This window comes from Ixodes scapularis, unplaced genomic scaffold (assembly GCF_016920785.2).
Source record: "Ixodes scapularis isolate PalLabHiFi unplaced genomic scaffold, ASM1692078v2 PGA_scaffold4__175_contigs__length_147842914, whole genome shotgun sequence".
In the NCBI taxonomy this organism is placed as follows: Eukaryota; Metazoa; Arthropoda; class Arachnida; order Ixodida; family Ixodidae; genus Ixodes; species Ixodes scapularis.
Genome location: NW_024609879.1, coordinates 57,009,484 through 57,024,695, shown reverse-complemented (window position 1 = coordinate 57,024,695; position 15,212 = coordinate 57,009,484). Strand labels below are relative to the sequence as shown.

At 43.5% G+C, this 15,212-nt stretch overlaps 1 pseudogene; it reads left to right on the top strand.

The window, feature by feature from the left end:
- Positions 1-13,471, top strand: part of LOC121837587 — a 39,107-nt pseudogene extending 25,636 nt beyond the window's left edge.
- The last annotated feature ends 1,741 nt before the right edge of the window (positions 13,472-15,212 follow it).

Genomic DNA, 15,212 nt, shown 5'->3' with positions numbered 1-15,212 from the left:
AATACAACAATTATTGTTTGAAAACGCTGTTTGACAACGCCCCCTGGTGTCTACTCTAAGGCGCAGGAATAGGGGCGTGTCACAATGGTTTATTAAATTTCAAATAAAGAAATCGGCCGTCCATCAGTGTAACTTCAGGTGTTTTATTGTTTTTTTTTTTATGGTGCCTATAGGGTCCATAAATTGAGTTTGCTTCACAAGTCGACTACCTCAGAATTCACTTGAGTGCTTGCGGAAGAGTATTTTAGAATTCTGAGATCAGAGCTCAAGAAACAATTCAAGCTTTTGAACAAACTTATAGCTCGATGTCCCGGAAACGCCTTCATTAGGCCGGATTTGATGGTGTGTACATGGGGTGAACAACATACAAACTTCGTACGGTGATACATTTGCTATGCTCGAGGCACAACAGCTTTTGTGACAGCGGCCCCCCCCCCCCCCCCCCCCCCCCCCAGAAAAGCACCGCAGGGTAGAATTTATCGTTTTTCTTTTTTCGTTTTTGTTTTCTTTCTTCATAAGGTTGTGTTGTTACGCACATGAATATAGGGAGCAGTTTCAAGAGGCACGCGTCTTGGAGAGGCGCGTCTAGGCACGTTGGGACGCATTGTTTAAAGCCATTGAGTCTTAGACGCTAACTTAAGAAACGAGGAGAACTGTGGTAATAGATTCAAGAGGAAGTTGGACTCGTTCAGTCAGAAGAAATCACGCTGTCCTGTGCGACGGATAATCTTTCAAAAAGGCCTGCCTTACTTGTGCTCCCCACAACACGACTCTCGCGATCGATGTACGACATCATAAAACTGTAGGCAGAACTCTTACCCGAAACGTCACGACTAATTTGAATAAGTAAGCACTATTCAGCACCGTTTTAGCAAAAACAGTGCTGAAAACAGTCTTTTAAAACTTGAAACTCTATTTAATAACATCAGGGGTTCTGTGGCCCGCGAACATTGAAGGATTTTGGAGCGCGGAAGCTACCAAACATTCCGAAGTGCAGGTACGCTCCACTGAGGTGTGTCGCGTCGATCGTTTGTTTTCGCCGACCAAAGCTGGTTTTGGTCGATAAATGCGCTATTTTAAGCACGCAAATTATGAAAGTAAAGTTCTTTTTTGGCTTGACTACTTAACCGCGGTTACCATGGTATGGTTTTGTTGAGTCCTTCTATCCATTACAAAGGCCCAAAATGTTTTGAAAGGCATCCGACCAGTTGTACCTTATTGCGCCTATTACTTATCGTGGCTATTATAGGCGACTAGATTTAAGTTTCTATCGCACGATGAGTCGGCCTCTGCAAATAAAGGACTTCAATAATTGTCGTAGTACGGTTTCTCAATCGCAACTTCCTTTTTTTCAGTACATTAACCCGAAGCTGCCTTGATGTGAAATTGGAGACTTACCATAAGGTGATAGCGAGCGAACTCCCGGGGAAGAATTTGAACCGAACGTATTACTGCCAGAAGAAACACCCAAACTATCCACGGATCGTTCCAGATAACGTAAGGCCAACTATATTTTAAAAAAACGCTTAGATACATTTCTTGTAGGATATTTTTTTCTGAAATCATTCTATCTGCACATGCTTACTTTGTGCAACTACTTGAGCGCATATAAGTTCACCTTCATGCAAGTTATCGTCATTGTGTCACACCGACCTAGGGTGATAATTGTTGAGCTGCAGCATCACACACTATAACTTCGCGTAGAAATCTAGGTAATCAATTAAGTCATTTTCAGGCATGTCAGTATATATTTTCAGTACTTAAGTACGCAGGTACAACACCGCCGAATAGTAGGAATTATCCTGCTCCGGTCATCAGCGATTGGCTGGTTCTTGCAGAGCTCAACACACTCAAAGTCGATGGAGCTTCACACATCAAAACACACATTGGAAAATACCGTAAAAAGGGGGACGGACAAAATCTCAAACCATGTTACAGGTTTTACAATATTCGAACTTTATATATCCTTGTTCCAAAGCATACCCAAGCATACTTAGCTTTTACAACTTTCCCATTTTACGAAGGGAATCCACTCAGCACAACTCCCCTCTTTCCTGCAAGCCAAGGGAGTCGTAACACAGAATGTATTGTGTGTTGCTTTCGCGCTTATTTATTTTATTTTATTTCAAAATACTATCAGTCCCAACATGGGACCATGATAGGGAGGGCATGAACAAAAAACTTGATAAACACTGAAGGAAAACATAAAAAGAACACAACAAAACTTCACAACTGCATTCGTTGCAAACCCGTCCTAAAAATATATTACGGAAGAATCATTCGACGCTGGGGACAAATGTAAAATCAATACAACAATGGAAGAATGACGCTGGCAGGAAATCATGAAGCGACAAAAAGAAAGAAAAGTAATTAAATAAACATGCAATTTCAAGGAATGCTGCCCACGTCATCAAATGCAAGATAAGAACAAAAAGATTCCAGCGATTGACACGATACTGCTTGTTCTGGGAGAGAATTCCACTAGCTTATCGTTAGGGAAAAAAAAAAAGAATACTTAAAACAGTCTGTGAAGCAGCACGGCTGGTGAAGGGCACGACAATGTTTGTTACGTGTAATTTTAGATGCATCGGGAATTAAGTAAGCTGTCTTGTCTATCTGTAGATAATCATTAAGAATCATGTAAAGAAATCTTAACCTTTTCACTTTACGCCTAGTATTTAGTAGCGAAAATTTGGCTCTCGAGTACAAAGCCGTTGGCGAATCTAATCGACGATATTTAGAAAATATAAAGGGCAAAGCGAGCCTCTGCACTCTTTCTAATTTAAGGGCATCTTGCTTAGTGTGTGGGTTATGTTTCACAGATGAACTTGATAGGAATTTTTTTGCCTCAACGTAGAAACATCCTATTGCGTAGGGTCCCCAAAGAAAGTCCTGCCAAAGCTAGCGCCCTAGATGGAGTCGAATGCGAGGTTCGCGTCTCCTACAGTCGCACACCCCAGCTTTGACCTTGCTATTTCGCGTCTTGCCATCTCCTCTGAAGTACGTGCTTGTAATATGTCCCCTCGTCTCCCGCACTCTTCGCTACAATATATGTGAGCATGGTATCTGCTTGGTTACACTATTTCGAGTTGGCTCTAGCCACATGCGTTCTTAGAGCCGTTTCTTGAACATCCGCTTTTTCAACCGAAGGGTTGAGAAACTGCGCTTCCTCACGTTTGCAGGCGCATTTTAATCTCGCGAAGTTTTGCGTGATGCTCCTGCGTTAGACGAAACTGCCAGGATCCAGCCGTATAAATCATTATCTGTTAAAAAATGAGTCAGTCATACTTACAACCCGAGGTACCGCAACATGCTAAAAAACGATCCCTCACTAAGAGGTGAAGGGTTTTTGGGAGTACGAAAAGTGATAATGCTCGCGAGCTGGCGGAAGTTTATCATCATCCCACTCAACCGCGAATGGGCCACTAAAATAATAAAGCCTTAGAAACATTATAGGGAGACAAACAACATCTAAACTTCAACTCAAATTCACCTCAGCTAACTCGTTTATTTAGCATACCTTCTTATATAGTGCAAGCTCAAGGTCATCATTACCAACACAGACCAACTTCGTCCATCAATGTTGGTGGTGATGACCTTAAAGGCGGGGGCTCAAAATTTTCTTCAGCGTGGCAGAAGATTCCCCCTCTTTTCTTTTTTTCCTCCTCCCCTTTCCTCCTCCATTTTCCTCCTCGCTTTTTACGGCCTTCTCGCACGAGTGCTAATGGGCTTACCGGCCCCCCGACAAAATCTCTGTAACCCTTCAAGGTTCTCTGCTTCAATCCCAAAAACCAGGGATTAGTTAGGCAGGCTGGATATGAGCTCGGAAGGGTTCGGGCTGGTTCGCTTTTCTTTTTTTTTTTTTTGCTCTTTTTCTGCAGTTCTAAAACACACTCAGATAGTCAACACCAACTAGCCCAACAACAAGTTCTTTTACATTCAGATACTTTCGCATGCGGCCACACACGCTACACCACCGCATATTTATCTCGAGTGAACGGAACTTGAACATCACAGCAGAAGGAAAAAAAGATGGGGATTTTTATCTGAACTTTGAGCTCTACCCAGAGAGTTGAAAATTGGTCGTTCTAACAGCGGCACACTGAAGAGTGGTTGTATCACTATTGTGTTTTTGTTTTTCTGTTTTTTGTACAAAGTAATATTCATGAGTAATTACAAGTTAAAGATATTGCACTCAAAGGGACACAGTCTGACCATTTCTGAGGCATAATATATAGGTTCGTACTACAGGTGTTTTCTAGTGTGACGGCCGCCTCGTGGAAGCTGCTAAGAAGAGTAAAAACAAACTTCCATAAAAAAAGTGAAATGGTTTATGGTATATTTTTATCTATCTTCAGCCTTTGAAAAAAATTTCTTCGTGGCCAAACGTGCATTTAGTTTCTGTCGACAAATGTAACTGAAAACTTGACACCCGACAAATATCTTGCGTATCAGCAAAGAGAACGGGAAACACGGAGATTGAACCGCAAAATCACAATTTTCTTCGCGTAAAATAGTGCAACTAGCAATATTATGCCACTAGCAATATTATGCCGTTTATTAAAAGACAGCAGGTATTACGAAGTTTTCATTCTCTTCTGTTGGCATTTGTTCGCTGATGAAGAAACGGAATGCCCAGATAGCCTCTGCAGCCCTTACATAATTGTTTGGGGCTATGTCAGGGTGGGCGAAGGCCATCTCCAAAAAAACCCAGGAGTTCGGAAGGTGTACTACCGCAAGTTTTGGGGCTGCTTGGATAATTTAGGCGTCTGGCGTTCCCCGCCTACTTAGAAAAGGAGTGGAACAGCGGTCAGCTCAACGTCGTCACCAAGCGGGAAATCATGCCGAAATGTGTCCTTGAACACGTGCGAGATCGAACCCAACCGGGATTCGCCACAATTAATCTACGAAAAAAATTATAAAAAGGGGTAACCTTAAACGATTTGGCAGTTTTTGAATATAGTCATGCGGACTAACTGTCCACAAGTACGGAAAGAAATGCAGTAGAGATGCAGAGCTCTATTGTGTTCTTTATGTCCATACTTGTCTTTCGCGCTGTACGCCAATTAAAATGAATTCTGCAATATCTGTAGATTATGCCTGGTTATGTAAATGTTGTCTTTAAAAGAAAAGAAATCAAGCAAGTTCGGTATCGTGCCACAATTTGTGCATATACAATTTTATTAGGAATTCAAATTCAAAACAGTACTTCCGCGGTAAATAATGCATCCGTCGTTCTTCGTCTTCCTGAAGCTATGAACTACCGATCCCGGCTACAGGACTTTTGGGTCCACAAAATATCACGCTCAGTAGAAAATTCGCCTTTTCTACCAAAAGTACTGAAAATTATTTATTTTTCAAACAGGTCGGGTGGTGATGCGTGTTTGAGTGTAGAACCGTTGACTGGGCACTGGTTTGCGCCAAGAGTGCAGTGCTTCCTTTCATGCTGCCCGCGACGAGTGTTGAAATTTCAATATAGTAGAAATAAAATCAACTGACACCCTTAGAATTATTTTAAACTTGCGCTTTTTTCAGGCATTAAGATTTTTATCGCACCTTTTATTCATTGTCGTCTTCGATGAGGGAACAACTGGCCGAGGAGGCCGCGCTGTCCGCGTTCGCGCCTTGACAGATAAGGTCGCGAACGCTTTTCACGAATATTTAAAGACCAAGCATAAAAATGAAAGACGCAGCCACTTTACGCCAATGAATTAAGCCAACTTTATGTTTCGGGTAGACGTCTTGCGAGAGTTGCAGTATTTTTAATTATGCCTAATAAATTAAATGTTTAGGACTAAGTACCAAACTTTTTTAGATGTATTAAGAACCAAAATGTCAATTGGAAAGCTGCTTGAGAAACATCCGAATTAGATGTTTGCAACGTGATGCGGCTCGCGTGGCTTCCTTCTGGTCTGTAACAAAGCTTATGAAACATGACAAAATACCCCGTGATAAAGCGCCCGCCCCATCATAAACTCAATTTCGAATGTCCCGGGATTTGTTTTCATAGGCCGGAAAAAAAAAAAAGAGATGCATGCAAGACGCGTGCCCCACGCTTTATTTATATCAGAAAAGAACTGCCCTCTATTTTATATACAACGTTTATTTTTTTATTTTTTTTCACCTACTAGATATTAGAAAAAAACGTGGAAATTAACGTTTTGTGGATGTGAGCTAAACGGCCAGGCGAAGATTGGGTTCAAGAAAGAACGCAACAAAAACCGACTGATTACCTAACATTTGTTAATAAACTTCTTGATTATAAAAGAAAACGGGATAGTTGATTTATAAAGTTGTTGGGCGTAATCGAAAGCCACCAAATTGTCCAGTGAAAATTAGCGCCATTGCGGTTTGTGTAGGTGAGCTATAGGGCCAGGCGAGGATTAGGTTCAATAACGAACGCAACTAAAACCGACCGATTGCCTAAAATTCGCTACTTAACCTTTTAATTAGAAAAGAAAACGGCATCTTGTATTTAGAAAGTTGTTGGCCATAATCGCAAGCCACCAAGCCGTCCATTCTTAAAAAGATGTAACGCGCGTACACTATTATACGGCGTCCTCCTAATTTGGGCGCGAAAATATAGTTCTGATTTTATGCGGGCTCCATCTCCGCGTAGCACAGCCTAACGCCATGAAGCTAAAGCGACAAATCATGCGCATCGCTGTGACAACGCCACTGTAGAAGGGGCGAGGAGTGCGGTGGCCGAAAAGATTGCGGTAACACGATTCGCGTCCAAATTAGGCTTTTTAGGACGCCGTGAGCCACTTCACGTCCACTACATCCCTTTAAAAATGAATGATTTGGTGTTTTTGATGACTACAAATAAAACACAAACCGCGATTGCGTAACTCTGACGTCTTTTTTAGAAAAATGCGTAGTCGTTAAAAAAATAAATATCGCCTTGTATAAGCATGATTGTAAGGCAGTTCTTTACGTCCGGCGACATCATTACGGCATGGAAGGAGACGTTGACCACAGATCATACTCTGTGTATGATGTGTGGTCAGTGATTTTTTTTTCGTACGAGAATGAGCAAACATTTGATACCAAATAAAATAGATTTAGCATTCACCAAATTCGGCTTGTTTACTTGATTCAAATCGATATTTGATTAGATTACACATATTTTGTACCCGCACACGCCTACTTTATTCCCCAATGAGTTACAAGTAATAATTACATTGATTTTTTTTTTTTTTTTTTGTCGTGCGAGGTCATCACAATTTATTATTAACAATCGGAGCTATGCGATTACGCGGAGGAGGCGCATTTGAAGATATTCAAAATTGTTCTGAATACACAAACAACTTCAAACGTCTTGCTGTTTGGGTCGTTTCCTAGACGCAGGACCAATAATAAAGTCAGCACCTTATAGAGGAGACTATTTCTATCAACTCAACGCGCAAACACGATGTGAAGCGTGTCTGCGTACGTTGGAAAAAAGATACTGGCGAGCAAACCATAGCGTCGAATGTCCATGCATCAAAATGTCCGTGCACCGAAATATCCGCTCACCGAAAAGTCCCACACCGAAAAGTCTTTGCAGCAAAAAGTCTGTACACTGAAATGTCTGTGCACCAAAAAGTCCGCACCGAAATGCCCTATAGCAAAACGCTCTACACCGAAAAGTGCTAGACCCACTGCGGATGGGATCCTCTGTCACCTCTGCCGGTTTACGAACCATGATGATTCAGAACCACTGGTCTATGGAGCGCCATCCCTGATATACAGAAAACGCCGCTCGTACTTCCCGTTGTCGCCATGAATCCGCCTAAACAACAAAAGATGCCAAATCAGATATTTATATTAAAATTGCTACTTCAATGACTACTTCTTTGAGCAGAACAAGGCATTTGTGCTCTCACAACAGCAAAGAATCGTCTTCCAAACCAATGCTAAAAAAGAGCCAATGCAACTCGTTGGGAAGAGCAAGTGCCAAGCTCGCTCAAAACAGCTACTCGGTTGGTTCAGGTCCTTGTCGCGGGTGTGCCGGCTGGCTTCTGGATAATCTTTTCAAATCCTTGAAGCTTTCATTTCCTCCACCCCAAACTTGTAAAAAAAAAACAAAAAAAAAACAGGCAGCTGGCAAAAAAATAGAAAAAAAGTCGGAAAATGGCGAGGAGGAAACGAGAGGCGATTTCCTCCTTTCACAGCGGCGAGAAGGAAAGTGAGGGTCGGGTTCCTTCTCTCTGCTTGCGGGCCGGCCTTTAAGTTTGAGACAATATAGAAAGGTGGACGAAATAAACCAGTAAGCTGAGTTTGATACGTCGTCTGATCTATTGTTTGTTCCTTCTACGTTTTGATGTTTCTCTTCTTTCGCAGTCTCAGGTTAATTCAGCAAGGTTAATATTTACCAGCTCGCCCGCACCCTTGCTATATCTTTTATACTATTTTTAAGGCTTTACAAATTTGTTGTAAAAACGCAGTGAAAGTTACATTTATTCCTGCGCAGGTGAGGTGTGCGGCCAATGGGACAAATATATGTGAATGAATGTCCCGATAAGTCGGTTAATTAAGTGAAATATGTTGAACCAATTTTTATTATTTATTGAAGATAAATATATGGTTCCAATCAAAACGGTAAATTTTAGAAAGATTTCTTGGTCGTGGGAAGCGCGGTGACGCGCCAATGTAATCGCTCGTCCAAAAGGCACAAAGCAATTTTTTCTTCTCTTATCATCCGTGTTTTCGCACCGCGAGCATTGCGCCCGCGGCACGAGAGGTAAAGTTAGCGCACCGCCACGCTTCCTACGAACTCCAAATCGTTCTAAACTCAGTTGTTGCCGATGACTCTCAGCAACTTTATAATTAAGACTATATGTTTATTTTCACTAAATAAAAAGTGTACCAACAAATTGTAGTTTATTATCCGACATATCGGGACGATTAGCCCCCATATTATGTGCGCCTGGCCGTATAAACTCACCGGCACAGTGCACATTAGTGTCGCCTTCGCGGCTTTTTTTAAACAAACTTATAAATCCTAAAAAAATACCCTATATATCCTCAAGCTAATAGTCACCAGACCACACGACAGCTTGCATTTTCAAAAAAACAACAAAACCACACTCATAAAAAAAATAAAAATCAGAAGCTAAAGTACTGCACAATTATACTTTGGACCATTTGACTCCATCAGCTGGTGTCACCAACCGTTTTAATAGGTCAAGAAGTGTTGTAGCACAGCGTCTTTCACATATGTGCTACAAAAGTGAGTTTCCGTACTAGCGAGTGTGACACATTCTTGCTGCTGATAACATGCAGTTATCAGCAGCAAGAAAAAAATTCGCTAAGCGTAAGTTCTACCGAGCTCAAAAGGTAAATTTACAAACCTGGCCGTTTAGAGTCTCAAATGCTAACATTTTCCCTTTAGAAACAATTTTGGTGTTGAATGTAATAATAGTTGACTTCGTTAAAGGGCAACTCCGCTCGAATTCCAAAAATTTTGGTATAATGAGTGATTTTATAATAAAAAGAAATAATAAAAAAAACTATGTACGTCATTTGTTTTGCGAAAAATACAATATTTCTTCTTAAGTATAACTTTAAACATGAGCATAAAACGAAACCAAAACTTCGGCTCCGACTGGCAACATTGGCTTCGGGCCGCCAAAAATCTGGCTATACACCAACTCATGTTTACAAACAAACCGGAGCGCGCGGAGCGCCCCTAGCGGACGCCACCGGCGCCGCGCATGCGCGATGGGGGTGTGGGCAAAAAGCTCGCCGTCGCCCATAAACAAACCATTGAAATGCGATGTTGTCGGCACCGGTGTGAGTCCCCGCGCTCTTTTTCGCGTTGGAATTGTTGATTCTACGTCCTCCTAACGATGTCTGACTACTTGAGCAGCGTCAGCGAAATTAACGAGGCTCGTTACACCGCAAAACTGCGCGTCAATAATGTGACATGCGGCGATTCATTCCGCGTAGACTCCGCAGAATGTACGCTAAAGCCTGATTCACATGATGAGATTTCGCTCGCAATTTTCAGTAGCGACGTCGCTCGGACTGCAAAAGCGTGAACCGTAGCTGAGATGGTCGACGTCGATACTGAAAATCGCAACCAGAATCCAACCAAGTGAATCAGGCATAACAAGTCGGTGATGGCCAGTGGTAACAAGGATCAGCATCTTCTTGTATCTACTGTTTACGTCGAGCCTGCTTACCAACCTTCAAACTTAAGTCTTTTGAGGCCTGCACTTAATTCTTATCGTAAGTACCGGGCCGCCGTTTGGTCTACGGGCCGGTGTCCTCTAAAAGAGCAGACGACAGTTCGAACGATCAGGCAACCGTTTGAACTTGAAGACGCACTGGACGTAGTTCGCAGGTGGTCCGTACAACTTGACGGTTTTCCGGCGTTCATTTTGGAACAATACAAATAAATTTGATGGCCAGTAGTATCCGTGAATTTAACCCAAAATGCTTCCCGCCCAAGCAATCTGGTCCGACGGCGTCTGGTTTTCCCTTTTCACTGGACATATCCGCGTTCTCGGACGAACCGAGCGCATGAAAACTCACCTTCAAACCTTTCTCGACTCTCTTAGTACAGCCCCAGTCGCAGCATTTTGACGAGAAGGCAAATTTTTGTCTGATTCCTTTCAAAACAACGCAGGAATACACGTCTCAAATGGGCACTTCCGCCCACGGCCCCGGACCGGAAGTGCGTCCGACGCGCCACCACCGCGCCGTGACGTAACAGAGATGAGTTCGTGTATATGGTGCTACGAGATGTCACGTGATCCTCTACGCAGTGACGGAGGGGACTGGGGCGAGCCGCCGGGTTACCGTTGGGACGGGCGTGAGCCAGGCGCAAGTGTCGTCTGCACCACACTCTTCACCGTGTTTTGGTGTTTTCGACATTCGACTACGTCTGCAAAACTGCGGCATCAGTCTGCGCACATAGCGTGAACGAAACGGCGGGACGGCCGGACGGCTCCCAAGAAGCGGGCTGCGGAGGCGCGTTACGCCATTCACATGGGCATCGCTGACAGCCAACGGAAAACATTGTTGACGCCACCCATTACGCTTGCCCGGAAAGTAAAAACAAACGAAAAAGAAACAATGGTATTGATGCTTAGTTCCATGTTAGCTACAGCAATGCCGTAGCCTTGACTGCGCAGTTGGTTGCGTCTCAATTCGCCCACTAGACTCAGCCGATTTTGGCAACTTGGCGCGCTGCAAAGTTTGCCGGACCGTTTAAGCAATATTTAGGCAGAACTAGGTCGTCATATTTGTTGTGTGGTCTTCCTAGGTGATATAGAAAATATTGCATTGTTTTTTGTGTTCTTTTTTTTTTTCATAAACACAAACGAAGCGAAGATGCCCTTTCAGTCACAGAAACGTATAACAGGCTGCACGTCAGAACGAGCCAGCTCAATCAAAGGCTCGACCTATCGGCAATACGACTCTTTGTATTAGAAACATATGGCCAGATTATTATTTACACGTGAAGATTTGCTGTTGGAAAATAGTTTTATTTATTTCCGTGCAGCGCAGAAACTTTAGAACTGAACAAATTGCGGATGGCGTGTCTGACTTCATGTGCGTGTGTTTTTCTCTTATTTTTTTTTAACAGGAGGGTTATTATATGCCACTTTGCAAAGTTATGTGCTGTGCTGATGGCATGGATCCTTGTTTTGAAGAACCTGCTGTGGATGGAATGCCCTGCCGGGGAAACAAGGTAAGGGCGGTACACGTCAAAATCTGCGTTTGCGCGATTTCACAAAACATGTAGCACTTTCGGGTGTAAAGGCTGCTTCACGGATTTGCTACAGCTTACAACCTTGTGCCTTAAAACCTCTTGAAATTCTCTTGCGAGGAGAGAATGCACTAGCGCCCTTTTAGGGTCGCAGTGGAACAATGAGCTTCTTTAGATCTCTTTTTTCGAGTATCATTCTTTGTTTTTTGGTTTGAAAAACTTTCGACAACGCTATAAACGACCATTTCTCAGGTCGTACATACATTCGCCGCAAAAACCGCAAAACTTTTGCTCTAGTCCATAACCTCCGACATCCCGAAGCGCGCGCGAGCGTTCCCGCGCTTCGGGATCTCGGAGGCCGTGTCTAGTCGTGCGGTTCTAGGGACACCTCACGGATGGCGCCAGCGTGCCAGTGGGTTTTTGTCGTAAGAGATCGCAAGAACTCGGCCCTACGGGGTCCTGAGCAAACGCAAGTGTGTGAACGGGTCTTAAGATTCAGCTGCCAAGCAGCAAAAATTCTCTAAATGTGTTAACTGTCCAAAGTACGTAGTTAAAACAGTTATCACGAAATGATATCTCGTTTATTGGTATCTTTGAATGCCATCAAATTTACCGGCCGATCATTTCTCGGGGCAAAACTAGGTGTTGTAATAATCCCAATGTGACTAAAATTTGCCAACCGACGCCAATTTTTTTCGCACCAAACAAAACGTTCATAGCGAATTTCAGAACAAAACTTTCAAAAAGAGACACGCGAGCGATGTTTCGCTGGCGGTATTAATTTCAAAAACAAAACGTAATTAGAGCCTTTTTTTCCCCTCTGGATCGCTCACGCAGACGTTAAGCAACGACCGATATTATTTTTACAAATATTGTAACCCGCCAGGCATGCTCAGATTGAGATCTTACTCGTCATCTGCCAAGAACAATAATGTCGATGATAAGTCCAGACAGAAATCACACGGCCCATTGCGTCGAACCAACACCGGCTAAAATAATTAAAGCCTTTGAACAACCTCCTCTACTTACATGATACTCGGATGGCACCAACTCAGCAATTCGAAATAATGGTGATTGGGCAGGCGAGCTGCTAACGATCCTACTGGAAAATCCCGGAGAAAAGGGGGCACAAAAAGGGGGCATCCTAAAAAACTACACCTCAGCTGTGGCGTTTTAAGGCGGTGTTGTGTTTACCACCTTTTTTGTGTGCGTGTCCCCTCATCTTCGGGGTTTCTCAGAAATACCAGCATTTGGGCCCGGTGCCCAGTGTCCTTCAACGCATCGCCAGGACACTCCGCGCGCTTTCTCACACTACCTCTTTCTGCTCTTCCCTTTCCTACGTGTTGGGTTCATAGCTCAGTCAGCAGTGCACTTGGCTTCCATGTCGGTGACCGGAGTTTAATTCCTGGTGCCGCTCACCTCGAGGCCCAGCCAAACGCTGACTCAGCACTCTTGTCCTACCTGTGTCTGCGTTCGAGCTCACTCTGATGACGCCAAAATGCTGATGGAAGGGTGTTGACCGTTCTCGGGGGTGTTAGTTAAACGGGTGTCTTCTTTAGCGGACTCATATGGCTCTTTTCAACCTCGTACGGCGCGTCTTTCGACAACCGCTTGTAACGTGGTTTAAGTTCAGTAATGATTCCGTTATCAGTCAAAAAAAGATATAATCCTCTCTGCAAGATCTCTCACTCCCACTAAATATTTTTCACGCAGGTATGCTTCAGGCACAGGTGCGTTGACCCGCCTAACCTTCTCGCCACGAGTCCATAATCGTTCATGGAGCGAACGAAATGCAACCATCGAGCCGACGGCAACACTCACAATATTCAATATACTGTCGCGGAGAGGTGCTAGTCTCTTCGAGAGTTCACAGATATTACTTATTTATTATTGGGCGAAGTTTGCCACAGTTGTACTATTTATTTCAAAATAAATCACCGACTTATTTTCTTGAAAATGCGCCCCAAGCATTGAGACTGTTATTTGTACCATTTTGTTTATAAACTTTGTCTTTCCAGAAGAAAACAACATCCATTCAGCGCGTTTTCTCTCACAAGCGTTTTTTTTTTTTTTTTTTTTTTTTCGTGTCGTATTGGTTTTTGGATTCGCAAAAAGAAGGTTTGCAGGGACCGTATTAACAGCTGTAGGGCCAGATGTCCGTGGCGTGATTCTCTGTGCGATCTTAAGTTGCGCAGTCCCAACTGATATCTGCACCGCGGTCCCCGTTTTATTTTACAGCACTAGCGACGCCACAGCTAAAAATCTCAAGCAGTATCGCACTATAAAAATTTAACGTTGCATGAGTTCTTTTTACGTTACACTTTTCTTTTTGCTGGCGTTGACGTCAAGTTAACGCCGCAACAAGCAACGGATTTGAGGTTTTTGAATTGCTTTTGGCCGCTTTGATAAGATTATAGATTACTCGATGGCTTTAAAAGAATTAACAACGCCATAACCCTATTGAAAAATCCGGCGAAAACTTCCAGTGACATTCGGTGGAAACGGGTTAATTTCCACTCATTTTAACCAGAAACCAGCGTAGCCACTTTCGCTGGAAGTTATACCAGAGTCACTTTCGGCTACCCGCCGCTGGAATCCTACCGGAAGCCATTCTCGTTTGCCGGACACCGAACATCACTGGAAGCCGACGCAAGGAGAACGGCTAAAGTCAAGGAAGCCAAGACGAGCAGGGGGACTGTGTTTGTAATGGCGGCCGCCAATGCAGCGGCATTCTCGTGAGTGCGTGTGTTAGCTCGAAACGACGTTGCAATTCTGCAAGAAGTGCGTGCAGCGAACTGTTTTGACGATCCAAAAAGGAGGGCACTTTCACCCGTTTTCATCCCAAACCAGTTTACCAGTCCATTGTAATTATTTGCTGGCAAACAAATATCACTGGATTGTCACCGGCAGCCCCTTTCGTATACCATGCAGACGACCCGGTTTTCCTAGAAATCTTACCCGAAACGGGAGACTCGCTTCCCTGTTTACCGCGACCTTCACTCGAAGCCGACGGGAGGGGTGGGGGAAGCCGAGACGAGTCGGGGACTGGGTGTGTACTTATGGTCAGAGTGTCGAACCGATATTTTTATCGGTTCGGTTCGGGTTCGGGTTCACGGCTTTTGGTTCAGTTCCGGTTCAGTTCCGGGGCGCAAAAAATAACGGTTCAAACCGGTTCGAACCGGTTCGAACCGGTTTGAACCGCTAAATTGAGAATATATTTTCCGCGTTGTTCTGTCAATAGGCACTATTTAGGCCGTGAAACTAACTAGTGTAAACGATCTGATTTTTGCGAGGACCTATTTTTTAGAATTTCATGAATCGCCTACAATTCGCGAAAAATGGGTCCCGCGGACAATTTCGCTAAAATGTAAACAGATCGGAATTTATATTGAAATTCCACCGCGTCGAGAAAATTACAACCCGCGAATTATTCCAAAACTTCAGCTTTGACCTAAATCGTGAAATATTGACCCCACGAAAAATAAGTCATTTACAGTATATAGTTTTCTTT